Raw genomic sequence first — 18751 nt, 5'->3', positions numbered from 1 at the left:
GAAAAAGAAAAAGAAAAAGAAAAAGAAAAAGAAAAAGAAAAAGAAAAAGAAAAAGAAAAAGAAAAAGAAAAAGAAAAAGAAGAAAATTTGAAGGTCTAAAGGATAAATCAGATTCAGAGTGGGAAACTGGTTCAGTCCAGGTCCAGACAGACAAGTGGATGGGTAGACAGTAGAGTAGTCTCCATAAACTGCAATGGGAAAAAAACTACATATTGGAGCCATCAGTCCTTGAATGCACACTGGATATCAGATGATATCAGATGGGCCACACCATCCCAGCATGGGGTGCCCATCACTTTATAAAAAAAAATAATAATAATAAATAGAAAGAAAGAAAGAAAGAAAGAAAGAAAGAAAGAAAGAAAGAAAGAAAAGATCCATGTGTGCAGATTTTCTTATTCCTAAGGAGTCCAGTTTAACCACACCATACTGTTTATATTAATGAAGTAACATAAGGAAAGCCCCTAACCATGGGGCCACACTTCACCAGCCGTGCTTATGGACAGTCACGCCACACACGAGAAAGAACAGAGTTTGCAGAGGTGCTGCAAAGGGATGCTGAGAAGGTGGTGTTCCTGGCGAGAACAGGGAACTCCCCCAGTCCATATACATCTCTTCACTGTGCCTGTCATTTATACGACAGTTTTATGCAGGGACGTTTATAATGAATGTGGAATTTAGGAAGTAAATTATTTATCTGAGTTCGGGAAACTCCTCTATTAAATGGTCCGACCCAAGGAGAAGCTCATGGGAACTCCCTTAACACCCTTCAGCTAACAGAGCAAGTGATAACCCGGACTTGGAATGTCCTCTGAAGGGAGTGGCAGTCTATAGGACTGAGCCTCCACCCAGAGAAGCAACTCTCTCCCCATGGACAGTGTCAGAGCGCTTGTACATTGCAAAACAATGAGTTGGTTGCTGCAAAACCTGGAGAGTTTTGTGGCAGGAAACAATGGCGTTTAGTCACAAATGTTTTGTGTTTTAAGAATAATGAGGCTGAAAACCGATTTTCTCTTCCTGTTCCACAGATGTTTAAATGACTGACATAGTTGTTATTTTTCATAAGTAAAACAATAAGAAATGGAGAGAGTGGGGTTTCTGATGGAAAAGATAATATTTCACTTCCCATGACAGCCTTTCTCAATGAAGAACTAGTGAGTTCTATTTCATCAAACTTCATTATTATTTTTTTTAATTTAGGCAGTGGAATATTTTTACACAGGTTAGTGACAAAACAGCAAAGTATTTTATTATATACACTACATAGGATCATTAAAAGTTTTTTTTAATCAATTAGTAGACTTTCAAACAATCTTGGAATGCACAAAATCCCTTAATTTGAAAATAATATTTAGTAGAAAACATTATAATTAACTAGGTAAAATAATGAAACTTGGATTATATGAATGGATGAGAGGATATTTGCATGCACAAGTGAGCAAGTATCCAAGGAAGCCAGAGACATCAGATCCTCCTGTAGTCACAGGGAGAGTGAGCCATCCAACATGTGTGCTATGAACCAAGCACAGGTCCTCTGCAATATCATTACCCATACTTATCCACTGAAACATCTCTTCTGGTGTGAAAAGTGGTCCTGAAGCATCTCTCTCTCTCTCTCTCTCTCTCTCTCTCTCTCTCTCTCTCTGTGTGTGTGTGTGTGTGTGTGTGTGTGTGTGTGTGTGTGTATACATGTATGTGCATGTGAATTTAAGAGATCAACCCTGGGAATCATTCCTCAGACTCTACCCACCTTTTATTGAGATAGCTGGCCCAGAATTCACCAAGCAGACTGGCTGGCCAGTGAGTCCCACCTGTCCTCAGCTCCCCAGTACTGGGGTAACAAGTCCACTGTGCCTAGCTTCTCACAAGAGTTCTGAGGCTCAAGCCCATATCAGTATGCTTGAAAAGCAAGCTCTATCTATTGACCCATCTCCTGAGTCCAGTAGTCATACTATCACATATCGTTATCACAGTCAAAAAGTTATTCAGTGCTGTTTTCAGTATGGTGCTTGGCAAATTATAAATATTAAATTGGTTTATCGTTTATGCGCACACATACACACACACACAGTTACCTCCACTACTTTTGGATGAGGAGGCTGAGCTGAGATGCCTCATTACCTGGTCCAGGCCTACTGAACCCAAGTTGTTTCTTAGCTCTGATTCTCTGCTTTAGAAACCGCACTTTTTAAAGATGGCCACAAACTGCTTAAACAATTTACTGTTTAGAATTTGAACTTTATATTTTTGTGTTCTCGTTTTCATAGCATATGTTAAAACTAGAAAGTCCTCATGTTTTAGTTCTATAAAAAATAATTTATTTGTATAAATAATTAAACAGAATGACATATTTAACTTTATGACATACCAGTAGTCTTGCTGTATTCTAATATCATAGTGGATATTCAGAAATAGGGAAATTAAATTACATACCTTAACCTAAGCCTGGGTAAAATTATCTAACTCTTCATCTAATAATTAAGGAAAATAAGAAGAGAATTTTTTCTGTGTTAAAAAATGGTGCTAGCCAGATGTGGTGGCGCACACCTTTAATCCCAGCACTTGGGAGGCAGAGGCAGGCAGATTTCTGAGTTCGAGGCCAGCCTGGTCCTCAAAGTGAGTTCCAGGACATCCAGGACTATACAGAGAAACCCTGTCTCAAAAAAAAAATATGGTGCTAAGTATTCTAAGTTGAAATATCCTCCTCTTAGACATGCTTGTATATATTATTGTGTGAGAATAGCACATGTGAGTGCAGACATGTTCAGAACACATGTGGAGGTCATCAGGGTGTGTCCAGCCCTTCGGCTTCACAGAGAACACTTTCACCCATTGAGCCTTCCCAACATCGATCCTGTTGTTGCATCTTAGAGTAATTCAGAATTGTGAATGCTCAAGGTAGGTTGAAATGAACCTTACTATTGACTGTTCTCATCCTCCTGCCCTTAAGAACAGTTAGCCATTAGCTCATAATTTGAAATTCCTCCTATATGAAGTTCCTTTGAAGTTTCAGTTTTCTCTCTGAAAGTATATCCAACAGGGATCATTTCTATCTATAAAGGAATCTGTTAGGAAGATCCACAGTTCTATACACAGAAAGCTGTCAGTCCTAAGGGTCCCTAACCTGAAAAGAGTGGCCCACCCATGGGCAACGACCACTAAGTGAAGGTCAAGCCCTCCCTCAGTGGAGCTGCTTGAGCTGACCTTGACCCACTTTTCCCTGAGTCCTGGTGTGAAAAGGAGGGTCCAAGTCTACTCCCTGCTGTGTGGGGGCCATCGTCATGCCTCCTCAGATGCCCACAGACATGCTGACAGCTGCACCCAGCCTCAGCCCGCCACCTCTCCGAATTTGACTCTCAGCCAGGAATGTAGAAGAAAGGAGTGGTAATCTCACAACCACAGCCAAGCTCGTGACAGCCTGGCCATGCCAAAGCCCTTGTATCATGGCGAAGGCTATCCGCATAATCAGTCTTGGAGATACATTTTCTTCTCTAATCTTTTCTGCCAACAGATTCAAACAGCTCAACAGCTCTTGCTGTTGCTCCTCGTTCTAATCGCCCTTCCTCACACTTCTGATACTGGGTTTGCTTAAGAGGCCCCAAAGTTATATTTCTGTCCAAAAAAGGGTAGACATCCCATCCAGGAGTGAGGCTTGTGGAGAGTCATGCCCAGAGTCCACCGGGAAAGTAATCCTAGTGAGTTTCTGTACAGGACGCAAGTTGAGCTCAGTCAGCAGACATCACTGTGCGCATGGGGAATCTCAGCACACAGGCCACCATCGCCGCTCATCTTGGCCATTACGGTCCAGGCAGGGTCTGATTCGTCCAGATGAGCATCTGGAGAAAGAACGATCTTGAACTGGATTCTGGAGGAATAACACCTCATGAATTCAAGTTTTAAAAAAGAAAAAAAAATAAGCAAGAACTGAATAATTATTGAGCCACAACCCTGGGTGAAAATCTGTTTAAAACTCTATCCAATTACATAGACAACTGGAATATAACAATATGTACACAACAAAACTAACCAAGAGCTCTGTGCAACTTTCTTCCTTCAGCACCCAGGACAGTGATGTGGTTGGATGATAAATCCTAAAACCAAGTTCTTTGGACTTGGGTCTTGACCTTGTCACTAATTTAAGCTGCACTGACTTTCTTCTAGTTCAGATTTCCTTACAAGGATTAGACCACCCCCCCCCCCTGTCTTCCAAGAGGATGAAATGTCCTATACCATCACAGCATTGAAAGTTAGTAGCATTTAGCATGTGCTGCCTGCTTTCATCAAGTCCAAACAGTCCTGTTCAAAACCATTGAAAACCAAACATCTAAATAATCCAAAGGCAGGCCTGATCCCTTTAGATTGGGAAAGAGTATTTCTTACCTACGTAGCTAGGTTGTTGACTTTTTGAGACCACATGACCAAATTCCAACTTCATGGACATGTTAGACAAGTTTAAAAGGTCACGGGGTCAATCACTAAGGCTGAATCATTGCATAATGTCCCCAGGGGTTGCCACTAAACTTTGATCACAATGCCACTGCTAAGTCATTTCTCTAGCTACCAAAGTGGAAAATGAAAGTCAGTTGTATTTTGACTCATCGTGGCCTAAAAGACTCTCTCAAATCTTGGTGACCAACCAACGACCCAGTGACAGCTTTTACAGAAGTGTCTTTGTGGTTGAAACATTGAGCATCCTGGTTTGTTAGAAAGGGGAGGGAAAGGGAAGGAGAGAAGGAGAGACAAGAACCTGACCTTCCCTTCTGAGAATCCTAAGATCTATATGGCTGTATTTCTGAGAAAGCTGCTGAGGTTTGGGTTAAACCTGGGGTTTAACCTGGTATTCACATCACTTAGTACTTACAAGAAGGAAAAACTTTCTGTATTTTAGTCTCTATTTTATAAAAATGAATTTGTATGCAGACACAACAAATTACCGCAGAGGGGGTTAATTAGCAACTCCAAAATGCAACATTTGTTTCCTTTTTTAAGACTGCTTTCTGTATCAGTAGAGACTATGTTCTGGTGGAAAATGAGTACTGACACCCAAGGCCGTCCTCTGCTGTCCATACCTCTGTCACCCGTTCCCCCCTTAACAAACTCACACTCTCCAATCATGCACTCACACAAAAAATAAAATTATATTGACAGAAAGAATGCACTGGGCTCTAAGTGCCCAGCTCACGTGCTACAACTGAGCAATGGAGTGCTATGACTATATTACCAGCACCAGTTCGATCAGAGAATCCGGAGTGCACAGACTTGCCCGTCAAGCACCTGCAATGAGTAGCTTTGGCCAGAGCTCTTCAAGGGATGCTCCAGCAGGGTAAAGATGGATCGTGTGTTCTATGCTTCCTACTGGCAGCAAAACCCAAGAGGTATCTAGCTCTACTGTGGCCTGTGCTCCACTGCCCCCTGTGTCACATTATTTGAACATCTGCTTCACTGGCCAAGAGCAGATCACAACTCTCCTGTCAAGTTCCAGGTGACCGTGGACCTAAGCAAAACACAGCTGCAAAGGATTGGCTGGGGCCCAGAGGGCACCCAGCCCAGCAGCAGCCTCCGACCAGCACCTTTGCCCGATAATTCTGTTTGATGTGATATATGAGCCGTTTTAGTAGTGTACATGTGAGGAGCAGGGTGACTCCAGTGACTACTTATGAATTTCTATGGATTACATACTTTTCTTTTGCATACTTCATTGTTTACATTATCACAAGATAGCCTGTACCTTAGTTGTTACTAAGAGGAAATTTTAAGGTTTATGATTCCCAACACTTTCAATGTTTAGAAATTTTGAATCATAAAAATACTCTAAGATGGTTGTCTGTTATCCATGAAAGCACCCTCTGACGGGAGCGCCTTACAATTTGAACAGATGATAATCAAAAGCCTTGGTGGGGTGTCTCAGGTTTCTGGATCTTTATGCAAATTTTCTATTTAAATTTTATGCAAATTAAATGTGGGTTTCTTCCTTGCTTCTCTGCACTTTGTTATTATCATCATAAATTCTCTGCAGATTTTCTCAGAGCCCATTTCAATTCTTATCACTGCCTTGAGATTAGATAAAGGTTGAACAAAACTGGCTTAGAGCCCATTTTTCTAATGTATGGTGATATTCTCGGACTGTTAGTATACTGTTGTCTCCTGTGTGTCTCCTGAAAGCAAAAGTCAGGTTTGTTTCATTAAATCCCTTGTGGGTACTGAGAGAAAGCGCAAGCAAATGAACGTATGCAAAAAAGACAGCCACTTGTTCCCAAAAGAAAACTTCAAAACCCTCTCCATTTATTTATGGATAGGCTGAACATCCAGGATTTCTTTGGAAATTCTTTTTTACTTCAAAGCAATTCTTGATCTTTGAATCTGAATCTGCATTACTTGGCAAGCAAGAAGGAATTTTTGAATGGCATTAGAAGAAAGTGATAAGTGGTGAGGTCACCTCTGACCTTCTGTATGACCTCTGACCTCTTTTCACTATCCCCATTTTCCCAAAGCCCCTATCATTCCTGATATGTCTTCAAAAGAATTATATAAAATATTTAAAATATTTCCTTAAAATATTTTAGTCTCATTTAAAAAATATTAGGTCAATTAAATATTTCCCTTTAAGTCAACAATTGACCTATGTACAGATAAATGGCTTCCTCCAGCAGCAGCACCTGCTCAAAAACAGCCTCTACCACTGCCGCTCAATGACAGGCTGCTGGGCCCACTCTTCTGCTGAACCTAACTGTCAAGAAAAAAACATGCTTCCATGTCTGTAGGTTATCAGTGGGTGAAATAAAGGAAACACGAGGGTCAAAAAGACACAGTTCCTTGTACAATAAGAATAGCTGTATCTAGTTAATTGGCGAGCACTAAATAAAATAGACTCACGGAGTGCCGGGGGTTTGTTTAAATACCAAAGTCCCTCACGTGCCACCTCCGTAACCACGGTCAGAATGGAAGCACCCTTCTGTGCTCTCCTTGCTCAGAGCAGGACTGAAAGGCAAAACATTGTGACTTGAGAAGATTGCTCCTACAGGAATAAAAGAGACACAAGCACACATGAACAGCAGTTGTACAGGATGGGAAACCAACATGATGAACTATACATTTGTATTCCCTTGTAGAAAGCCTTTAATCCCAACCCAGGGTTCCTACCTTACCTTTGACCACTTAGTTCCTAGATAAAACATTCACATATCCTTTGTTTTTATAATCAGGCTTAATCAGCCCAAGAGCTGCGCTGATATTTATCCTCTATGCTATTATGTCTATTTCCCAGTCAATACTCCCATTATATAATTCGCCACGTTTTACCTGGGCTGCTCTTAACTCCAATCAGCCAACCCACATGGCCATCATTTCATGACTCACTGAACCCATGGTGGCTTCCTCCACCATTCACCTTCTCTACCTCATGGTTCACCTCTGACACTGGGAACCCTATACCCCGCCTATGTATCTTCTACCCGACTATTGGCTGTTGGCATCTTTATTTACCAATCAGAAATAACTTGGGGGGCAAGGTCATATAGCATCACTCAGGTCTACCTGAGGACTCTCTTGTCTCTAGGACAACCAGGTCTCGGGGGACCTGCATTTAGCATTACAATACATAGCAACAGGCCAAACTTCAACATTTCCAGCAGCAGTGGGAGCCAGGTTCATTTATTACCTGTCTCAGTGAGTTACTGGCCCCTATTTTCTCATAGCAATGCAAGGTAAAATAGGATGTCACATTAAAAAGAGCCCAAGATGTGTTGTGGTAATTCTCCAACCCAAATATGCCCCTGCAATAAAAACACAACTCGACTGTAATATGAGAATTTGCCACTAGACACCTAGAATTCACCCAAGATTCCAAATGTTTTAATTGTGGTGAGTGGGGTCATCTCAGAAGTGACTGCGGAAAAGATGGACCCGACCAGGCTGAATCAGGGAACTCAATTACACATTCATTTGGTACCTGTGATAAAATGGCTTTATTTTTCTTTTTTCCCATTAATTATTTATTTATTCACTCAAGATCCTCATTGCAGCTCCCCATCTTCCCAGTTCCCCCTCACACAGCCCCTTCCCACAACATCCCCTCTCCTTCTCCTCTGAGAAGGGGGAGGACCCTACAGAGTACCAACCCACCTTGACACACCAAGTCACAGCAGGACTGGGCACATCCTCTCCTACTGAGACCAACCAAGTTAGGGGATCAGGCAGGAATTAGAGTCAGGGACAGTCCCCTCTGCAGTTGTTGGGCACCCACATAAAGACCAAGCTGCACATTTGCTACATATGTACAGGGGCAGCCCATGCATGCTTGGTGGTTTAGTCTCTGGGAGCCCCCAAGGGTCCAGGTTGGTTGACTCTGTTGGTCTTCCTGTGGAGTTCCTATCCCCTCTGATCCTTCTCCCAATTCTTCCACAAGACTCCCTGAGATCATCTAATGTTTGGCTGTGGGTCTCAGCATCTGTTTAAGTTGGCTGCTTAGTGGAGCCTCTCAGAGGACAGGTATGCTAGACTCCTGTGCACGCACAACAGAGTATCATTGATAGTGTCAGGAACTGGTGCTTGCCTATGGGATGGGTCTCAAGTTGGATCAGTCAATAGTTGGCCATTCCCTCCGTCTCTGCTCTGTCTTTGTCCCTGTACTTCTTTGATGGCAGGTGCCAAGTCTGGCTTGGCCATGCAAGGGACAGAACGACATAGTACCAGAATGACATACCCCTGCGACAGAATCAGCAGGGCATGGGCCTCCATGAATATTGATGGTTGCTGTGGGTGTAAGGCTTGTGTGTGTGTGTGTGTGTGTGTGTGTGTGTGTGTGTGTGTGTGTGTGTAAATTAATGTCCCTCTTTTAGGAAACATTCTCCCTTCCATACGGGGGAATGTTCTCCCTGCCAAGGTTAATGGCTCCCTGATAAATAGAAGCAGTGTGATCCAGGAGGCAAGGGTGTGTCTATATTTAAGCAAAATTATAAATGCTAAGATCTTCAGGCCAGCTTTTAAGGTTCTGAAAGAACTCTGAAGACATGACAAAAAATATGATTTCTCAATTATGGAAAATATAAGGATGAAATATGAAGTATATGAGGGACTTCAAGAACCTAAAAAGAAAACAAAAACAAAAAGACAAAACAAACAAACAAACAAACAAAAACAGAGGCAGCTGCACTACCAGAAAGATACAAAGGCAGAAAGATTCAACTTGGGACAGAGCTACTTTGGACCCAGACTGTGGCAGAAATGATGATCTCAGGACAGGATCCCACCCAGCTAGTTCATTGTCTGTGTTTGCTAAGGCAGCCAGATCTCTGAATTCATTTGCAATGTTCAAAAAAAGGGGGGGGGGGTGTTTGCTGTCTCTAAGAATCAAGGTCATGGGATAATCAAACTGGAACCTGGAATAATGATTGGATTGATAGGTGAATAAAAAGACTGGGCTTTTGAACTGCAAGAAATGAGCTATTCAGAGAGTTTTTGGAATCGCAAAAACAGCTGTTAGAGAGAGACAGACAGACAGACAGACAGGCAGACAGACAGACAAAGACAGAAACAGAGACAGAGAGAGAGAATATGCTCTAGAAAGCTGTCTTGAGCAGAACTTTGTTTGTCAGTTTGTGATCCATAAATTGACTTCAAGTTTTGTTTTGTTTAGTTTTTCCCCTGATGCTCACAAACACCCCTTCTCTCCTTAGCAGGCAGGACAAATTTTGGGGTCAAAGGTTTTGTTGTTGAGTTGATGTCCTGGATAATGACTTTCTAACTGTCATTCATTGTTTTCATGTGTCTGGCAAGCATGTGATCATAGAAGCAAGCACGGAAATTTACAGCATAAACACTATGTAGCCAGTGTCCTTGCAGTTAAAATGCTTAGGGTAAAGACTTAGTCTTTTCATTATGCCTTTGTCTTTGATTTCTTTATTTTCTGAATATTTTAGATGCAGTATTTCTTGGTGGGGGCAGCTAAATGGATACACCATAGAGCTTTCCTTCTTGGTCTGGATTTATTGTCCAATAAAGCAAAAGACAACTTCACACTTATCTAGAAATGACCACTTGATAACTTAGCCAAAAAGACGGTATGGTTATCATTTTACAGACAACAGCTCATACTTGGGAGTATAGCTCAGCCCTCAAGCCTGTCATGTGTGAGTTTTTGAGTTCAATGTTCAGTACCACAAATAGAAAAGGTACAGCCCATAATCATGCCTTTATATTCAAGTCTACTCTAGCTCTTCTGTATAAAAGATGGATCACAAAGATAACAAAAATTACCTTCACAGTGCGTATGTGTATAATTTGTTTATGTGTAGTATGTATGTACGTGTGTTACATGCATGGGTATGTGTGTATGTGATATGTGTATGCCTTTGTAATACATGAATGTGTGTGGTTTATGCATATGTGTACACAAGTGTGTATACAGGAACTTTTGTCTATGCACGTGTGACCAGAGATTAATTTTGTATGCTTCTGAAACTTTATCCACATAAGTTTAGAGACAAAGTCTCCCACTCAACCTGAAGCTCACCATTTCTAGTAGGCTGGCTGCCCAGTGAGCTAGCAGGCTCCTGTCGTCTCTTCCCCCACAGCACTAAGGTCACAGACATGTGCCACCATATCCACCCAGCTTTTCATAGATACTTGGAATCCAAACTCAGGTCCTCCTGTTTCCCCAGAGGACAATTTATCACTGAGCCATCATTCTACCCCCTACTACCTTTTTGTGGTATTATCAGTATTGAAAAAAAAAACTTAAAATAATAATTTTAAACAAGCTCTTATCCTGATCCTTATTAGATCCTAATAATCTAAACTTAATGCCTGAGAACTTTTTTTAAAAAAATACTTAGTACTGAATTTAACATTGTTTACAAAAATCTTAGGTTGTCCAGGAAAAGAATACGATGCATACAAAGAATTATGACTCTATTGTCATTCTCAGACAAAGCAACCAAACTCATAAAAACAATCAGAATTACCTGTACTATAAGCCAAATAAAAATACTGAGGCTTCAGGAAAAAAATCTGAAGACTTAGAACTGTGGGCAAGTATACTACTTCTTCAAATACCTTTCTCTAGAATAATGTTATTTTCTGATGACTCCATTGGTTTTTTTAAATCTCCTAGACGCCTTTTTGTTTTGCTACATTTCAGTGTGTGTGTGTGTGTGTGTGTGTGTCTGTGTCTGTGTCTGTGTCTGTGTGTCTGTGTGTGTCTGCGTATATGTCTGTGTGTATGTCTGTGTGTGTGTCTGTGTGTCTCTGTGTGTGTCTGTGTGTGTGTCTGTGTGTCTCTGTGTGTGTCTGTGTGTGTGTGACTGTATGTGTGTTTGTGTGTTTGTCTGTGTGTGTGTGTCTGTGTGTCTATGTGTATGTCCCAGAATAAGCTACAAAAGAAGTGGGGGTTAAGGAACTGGAAAACTTTTAGGACTGGCCATGGGCCACACTACAAGACAAAGCAAGCATCTAACACTCTGATGCTGGATGTCCCATGGGAGGTGCACAAGGTCCCACAGCTATTCCATCCCCAAGATCCTGCTCCATGGCAGGTGTTTCTTGCTTCCTGTCACACTGCAGAAGGGTCTTCCCTCTGTTGCCATGGACAAGATGTTACCTCACTTAATCACAATGCAGTTCTTCCTTTAGCAAAATCTCAAAGTGACATCCAGTGGAGTGCATAGTCTCTGCGGAGACATTTAATTAAACTGCAGTCCCTTTATACCAGCACAAATATTGTGAGGGAAAACAACTCAACTCCTCTGACATTTTTGCAAATAGGTTTTGTAGAATCCATTCTGTTTACTCTTGGTGACATTTGTTTTTCAGTCAATTATCCCACATGGTTATTTTTCCCCCTCTCATAATTTATTGCTAGCAATTTATCCATAAGAATAAATACAAGTAATTCCTTTCTTTGGTACAAGCACCCGAGCTTAGGTTAATAATAGCTGAAGAGAATAAACACTCAATTTACCCCTCCCCTTTCTTGTCCTCTAGTTGTAGCTTGCTTATGAATTAGAAAACTGAACACCAAAGACATCAAACCATGGGGGTTTCTCTTCCCATGGCCCAGCAGCTTTGGGCAATACCTGACTACCAGATAACCATATGCCAGGTAACTAAACTCAACAAGCAATTTTCTTCTTAGTACTTCTCCTCCTTGAAGCTTTGGCATGCCCTAATTTTGGAAGCATTAATTTTATTTTATGCCTATATATTTATTTATCTGTTGTGCATATACCCTTGAGTGCCAGTGCATACTTGCGAAGGACCGAAGACAACAATGTATGGGTCCATTCTCTTTCTACCATGTGAGGCCCCAGCATTGACCTCAGGTCATGAAAGGCAGTCCCCAGCCTCAAACCTCAGGCTGTTAGGCTTACTGAAAAGTACCCTTACCTGATGATCCATCTTGCCTGTCCCCTGATTTTGGAAGATTCTGAGAAGTCTTGAAAATTCCATCCCCCAAAATTATACCCCAATTTTTATTCCCTGAAATATTGAAGAACACTGAAAACAAAGTAAGTCTTCCAAGGCTCTAAAACACATGCACTGGGCACTTTCTCCTGCTGCCATGTGCATGAAGGCCGCTGGGAATCTTGCTAGAAAGTCAAGTTCAGGCCAAGATTCTCCAATCCTAGCAATGCCTGGACTCAAACCACACACACACACACACACACACACACACACACACACACACACACANCACACACACACACACACACACACACACACACACACACACACACACAAACTGCACAGAAGGGGGGTGTTTGCCTTGAAGCCTGGAAACCCACAAGAATGGTGGACTTCACTGGTGTCATGCAACTGTGAGGACTCAACCCTCCTTCGGGTCTTCCTTCTTTCCAGCAACAGCCAGCCTCACCTTGCCCCTGTCCTGGCCATGACAACACTCACATTAGCCATCCCTGTATACCATAGCATGTCTAGGACCTCAGCTCCTAGTGACAACTCAATGGCTACAGTCCCTTTCAGTTCTTAATTTACGCTGTTTCCCTCTACCAGCCTTCCACACATGCTACCATTACTATACCCTAGCCTTGAAATTCCAGTTTCTGGACACTATCTGAATTGGAGGGTTCTCTTTTTGCATTGAGGGGAAGCTAACATTCCTAAAGGAACCTTTCCTCAGCCATCTCCACACCAGAGCATAACTTGTATATTATGATACTAAAGCTAAGAATCAAGAACCTGCCTACCTAGTTCCTTATTGCTGTTTTCTGGCCTTCTTCCAGTCCCCTCTCTGAATCGGTCATAGACAATGTTGTCTATAATTCCAAAGTTCGCTTCACCGAAGCCTTGGGAGTTCTCTCCATCCCCTTTCTTCCCTCTGCCTTCTCTCTTTGATGGCCACCATCCCATACCTTGTAATAATTAACAACCACATGGAACACATCCCCCAACTCATTCACTCTGCTCTCTATGCCCAGCAATTATTCTACAGGCACAAGCACATTAGTCCTACCAGCTAATTTTTTTTCTATTATTCACCCCCACACCATGTCTTTCTTTCTCTTCTTATCCAACTTAAAAAGTCTTGCCTTTGGCTATTCTGTAAGGACATAGACATAGAAAGGTATTCTGAAAGATCCCTATATCAGTTTACCTGTAGCCCAGAGGTGACCCTTCTTCGTTTGCAATTTAGTAGTATAAAGCAGGAGTTCCATCCTTGCTCTGCAGCATTGGCTCCGTCCCTGACTGAAGTGTGGAAACAGACACCAGGCAGCTTGCTAAACCTCTCACATTATTTTTGTTAATGGTGTTGGTAAGAGCTAGCCCATGGAGCAGTTTAAGGGCCCAGTGAAGGAACAATGTGTTCTTTACTTTGTGTTTCACCTCGTGTTTTTCTTTAATATTTCCACCATGTCCCAACTTAGTCTTGTTTGTATCCTTAGGTTTGCCTTTGTTTGTGTTCCTTCAGTACATACAGTAAATATAGTTATACATTTAAAAAAATATATCTTGCCTTAAGTGTTGCTGTCTCAGTCAGGCCTAGCTTATCCAACTGCTTAGGATCGCAAACTGCCCCACCCAGTGCTCTTAAAACTCAAGAGCATCACACTGCTCTTGAGTTTTCCCTTTTCTGTGGTGTATGCTACCATACAACATTCTACTACCATTTGTTTATCAATTCTTGTTTTTAGTGTATTCTTGTTTTATCTTTCTCTCCTTTCTGTCCAATCTCTTCACTATTGTATCACAAGCATCTGAAACGGAAGCTGCTTAGAGTAAGTAATCAACACTTTTGAGTTAACAGGTTTCTTAATCCTAAAATAAGAGCATATCGTATCTACTACTCAAAGTTCTTAGTATGTGTGGTGGTTTGTATAAAAATGGCCCTCATATGTCCACAGGAAAAGGCACTAGTAGGAGAAATGGCTTTGTTGGAGGAAGTGTGTCACTGGGGGTGGCTTTGAGTCTCAGAAACACAACTCCCAGGTTCAATAGCTTACAGTCACAGGAGTCACAGGAAGACCTGTGATCAGCATGTAGAACTCTCACCTCCTTCTCCATCACCACGTCTCCAACATAGTGCCAGACTTCCCACCACGACAATAATGGACTAGACCTCTGAAATTGTAAGCCAGACCTGATTTATGTTTTTCCTTACCAGTTTACATGGTCATGGTGTTGCTTCACAGCAACATAAACTGTAAGACAGTAAGATACACATAAGACACAGTAAAATAAAAATTGACCTCCTCTCAAATAGACTTTTGATCTTCCTTCCCCCAGATAAGTATAGTTTAAGGAGCTACTTTATATTAAGTCTAGTAAGAAATGATTTGTTCTTTCAAGCAGTGAAATGATTGCATATCAGTCAAGATATTAACAACTCAGAGTAGGGCTGGGGAGATGAACCAGTGGGTAGCATGCTTACCACATAAGTGTGAAAGCATCAGGTGTGTCAGTATGCATTTTTAAACCCCTGAGGTGAGATGGGAACCAAATACAGACACTCCCTGGAAACTTCAGGGCCACCTAGCCTGTCATATGTAGCTTAAGGCAAACGACAAAGAAGATCTATCTCAAACAAAATGGAAGGACCCAAGGCACTGGTAACATGGCACGATTGTGCTTCTAACATACACATATGTGTGCATATACATCATGCACGTATTCACACATATATAAACATATAAAGAGTGTCAAAATAACTTTCCTTTTTCAAGTCATAAGGACTTGCTTTAACTGAAGTGGGAGCTTGAAACACAAGTGGAGGAGGCTGGAGTGAAAATACACAGTAGAGAAAGAGGTAGACAGTTGGCAGTTAGATACATCAATTAGCTTTACAAAAAGGGTCTGAGTTCTGTGTCTCTGCATATAGTAAGCATTTGACAGATTTTAGCTACATAAATGACTGTGGAAGACAGCCATACTCATCCCTTTTCCCTTGTCTCCTGTATTCATATCCCTGTGCAATGTCTCTCCTCACTGATAAAGGCTTACCTGATTAGCAACCAGATATAGGTGGTGACTTCTAGTGGTGGTTCAGCAATGGTTCAGTATCTGTGTCCCTGGCCAGCACCTGAGCCAATCTTCAACAAATACTCTGTGATCAATCTGCCTAAATGATCACAAATGTGAAGTCTACAGAATCTTTTAACTGAAGAATACATAGTATTTCTAGTTAATACCCTTTGGTGTGATTGGTTATGCACCAATAAACCTACTTCAGTGAGTAAATGAACAGAATAGCAGCTCACAAGATAGACCTCATATGCACTTCTTAAGAGTGAATATGTATGGAGGTATAAGGGTATTTTTGTCTCTGAATAAATAGATCATATAAGAAGCTATTATAGGGGGCTGGAGAGATGGCTCAAAGGTTAAGACTGCTCTTCCAGAGGTACTGAGTTCAATTCCCAAAAACTACATGGTGGCTCACAACCATCTGGAATGGGATCCGATGTCCTCTTCTGGTGTTTCTGAAGAGAACAACAGTGTACTCACATAAAACAAATAAATAAATCTTTTAAAAAATGAAAAGAAGCTATTATAGAGATGCTTTATATGTAATTATAAAATATGAACTAAGCCAGGCGTGGTGGCGCACACCTTTAATCCCAGCACTTGGGAGGCAGAGGCAGGCAGATTTCTGAGTTTGAGGCCAGCCTGGTGTACAAAGTGAGTTCCAGGACAGCCAGGGCTATACAGAGAAACCCTGTCTCAAAAAAACAAACAAAAAAACAAAAAAAGAACTAGGCAAGGTGGTTACATTTTCCTGAAACCCTATGAAAATGGAAAAAAAAAAACTAGACCAGAAGAATAAAAGATAACTCTGACAGCCAGCCAGTTCTCTAGGCTGCCTGGATGTTGGAGGGTGAGAAGTCCAAGTGCAGGAGATATACACAAAAGGCAAGTCAGTTCATCAAGACAGACAGCATCTCTGTCAACTAGACCCAGGAGGCACAGCGGCAGAAGGCAGGACCCATTATGTTTCAGTTTTATAGAATGGTTCACTTCCTGACTAGGAGTGACCATAAAAATCAAAATCAGGCAGCTTCTTTAGTCTGTGAGTGTGACTTGGAGCTAAGAATCAGGCTGATGCTTACCACCTGTGACCAGACACCTCTGGCTACACAAAACCTACCAAGCTATTAATCTGGCAAATGGAAATGCCAGTGATATTTGATAGTTGAAGATAGAAAGCCCTGGAGACTAGATTCAGTGTCCTCTTTGACAAATTCCACAGCCCATTTTAATGTTTGTATCTTATAGGTTTTCTTTACCTTAAGAGAGTTTAACACTACCCACCAAATGAAGGTAGAGAGCATCTCTTACTATAAACTGGTTTGGTTCTGTTTGATTATATTCTGTTTTGGTTTGGAGGGAGACAGGCCCAAGGGAATTGTTCAAGAAATCCTTAAGGCACTTAAGAACAGAGATGGTGTGGATAATACAGTAGATATGTATATTTAGTAAAATAAGCATAGCAAGATGCCACTTCTTCAACTTGGCAGTGCATGTTTTGTAAGACATAACTAGGAAAGAGTCAACTGAGCAGAAAGTACTTACTTCACTCTGCTAAACCATTTCACTTAGTGAAAATCAAGCCTTTTATATGCACTACAAAAAAAACAAAAAACAAAAAACAAAAACAAACAAACCAAAAAAAAACAACAACAACAACAAAAAAAAAAAAAAACACTGACCCCAGCCAATGTTTGCACTACAAGTATACCTGTTCCAGTTGAGGAAATTAAGTGGATTTTAAAAAACTTTATTTTATTTCCAGAAAAGATATATCTGACCTTTCATGACTCTATGTGAAGTCTAGGTTTCTACCATAATCAAGTTAGTGTTTTCGTAATGTGAATATTCCAGATATTAATTATACTGTGGTTATGATTAATGCAGAAGCTATCAAGCCATTTCAGCTAACCTTCATGATACACGACTCTTCTGACGTCGTCTTTCCCCTGGCTGTACTCACTCCCATGATGATCTCACTGCGTAACTTGGATTTCAGCATCGTCTACACACAATGATTCTACATTTCTATCTGGGAGTGCAGACAGCAACTCTGGACTGCAGACTCATATATCTCCATGCCTATTTGACATCTCCATTTTAATGCCTAATACACATTTCACGCTTATCTCTTTCCAACCCAAACTCCTGATTCTCCCTCCCGACTCTTCTCCTCCCACCATTTTCCCCTTCTCAGTAAATAAGAGATCCATCCTTTCGGTTGTTCAGGCCAAAAATCTGGAAGCTATCTTCTTGTCTCTTTTCTTTCACATCCGACATGAAGTCTGTCTGCAGAGCTGGCCAGTTCAGAATCCCACACTGCCAGGATGACTTCACACTGTCTCTACCACAGCTGGGCTGCCCCAAGGCAGCATTATCTCTCACCTGGATTACTCAGTAGCCCTAGAGCTGCTCTCCTGCCTCTGCCCTTGCTCCCTGTAATCTTTTAAGAAGGCACACAACACTGGGGTGATTAAGTTGAACAAGTGATTAAGTAAAACTTGTCCTCCCCATGTTTCAAAATCCCCAAGTTGAACTCTGCTTCAGCAAACTAAAAGTCAAGGCACTACACAACCTACACACTATATCCCCCACTTCCTCCACCATGTCACTGTTTCAGTGAGCCAGTGATCTTGAGTAATAGAATCAACAGAATGCTTACTCAATTGCAAGGATTAATTCTATTGACTTAAATGGTCTTGCAATAGTTAAAAAGCCACACGGAAGCCAGGAGGCTCAGAATAAGAAGAAACAAAGATGTAGACCCATCCAAAAGCTAAAGGCCTAGCAGAACCCTCAAGAAGTTTTTCTGCCCCAGAAAGCTTGTCTGATGTGTACAGACAACAGTAGCAGCAAATTAACGCTAACCCAAAAGGGGATGAGTGTGCTTGTGGACAAAGTCCCGTTCTTTCATGTGCCCAGACCTTCAAGATGGAGCAAGTGGTAGTGTCAATAGTCAGAGTGGATCTTCTCTACGCAGTTGGCTGACCCATCATCTAGCTTCTCACACCTCAGAGACAAGTGTGACACCAGTTTCTTAAGAGTACCTCAATTCGGTCAAGTTGATAATCAAGCTTTTGTCAACACGGCACCCAAATACATCTCCTTAAACCATACTTAATCTCTAAAGGAGCAAACTAACAGGGCCATAATTCTGCACAGCATGCCTTGTGTACAACCAAAATAGGCTAACTACCTCTCATAAAGAGGAGAGAAAAGTTTTAATGAGGCTTACTCTTCTGATATTATGTAACATCAACATTATTATGTAAGC

Source organism: Mus caroli, chromosome 3 (genome assembly GCF_900094665.2).
Source record: "Mus caroli chromosome 3, CAROLI_EIJ_v1.1, whole genome shotgun sequence".
NCBI lineage: Eukaryota > Metazoa > Chordata > Mammalia > Rodentia > Muridae > Mus > Mus caroli.
This window is presented reverse-complemented; position numbering follows the sequence as displayed.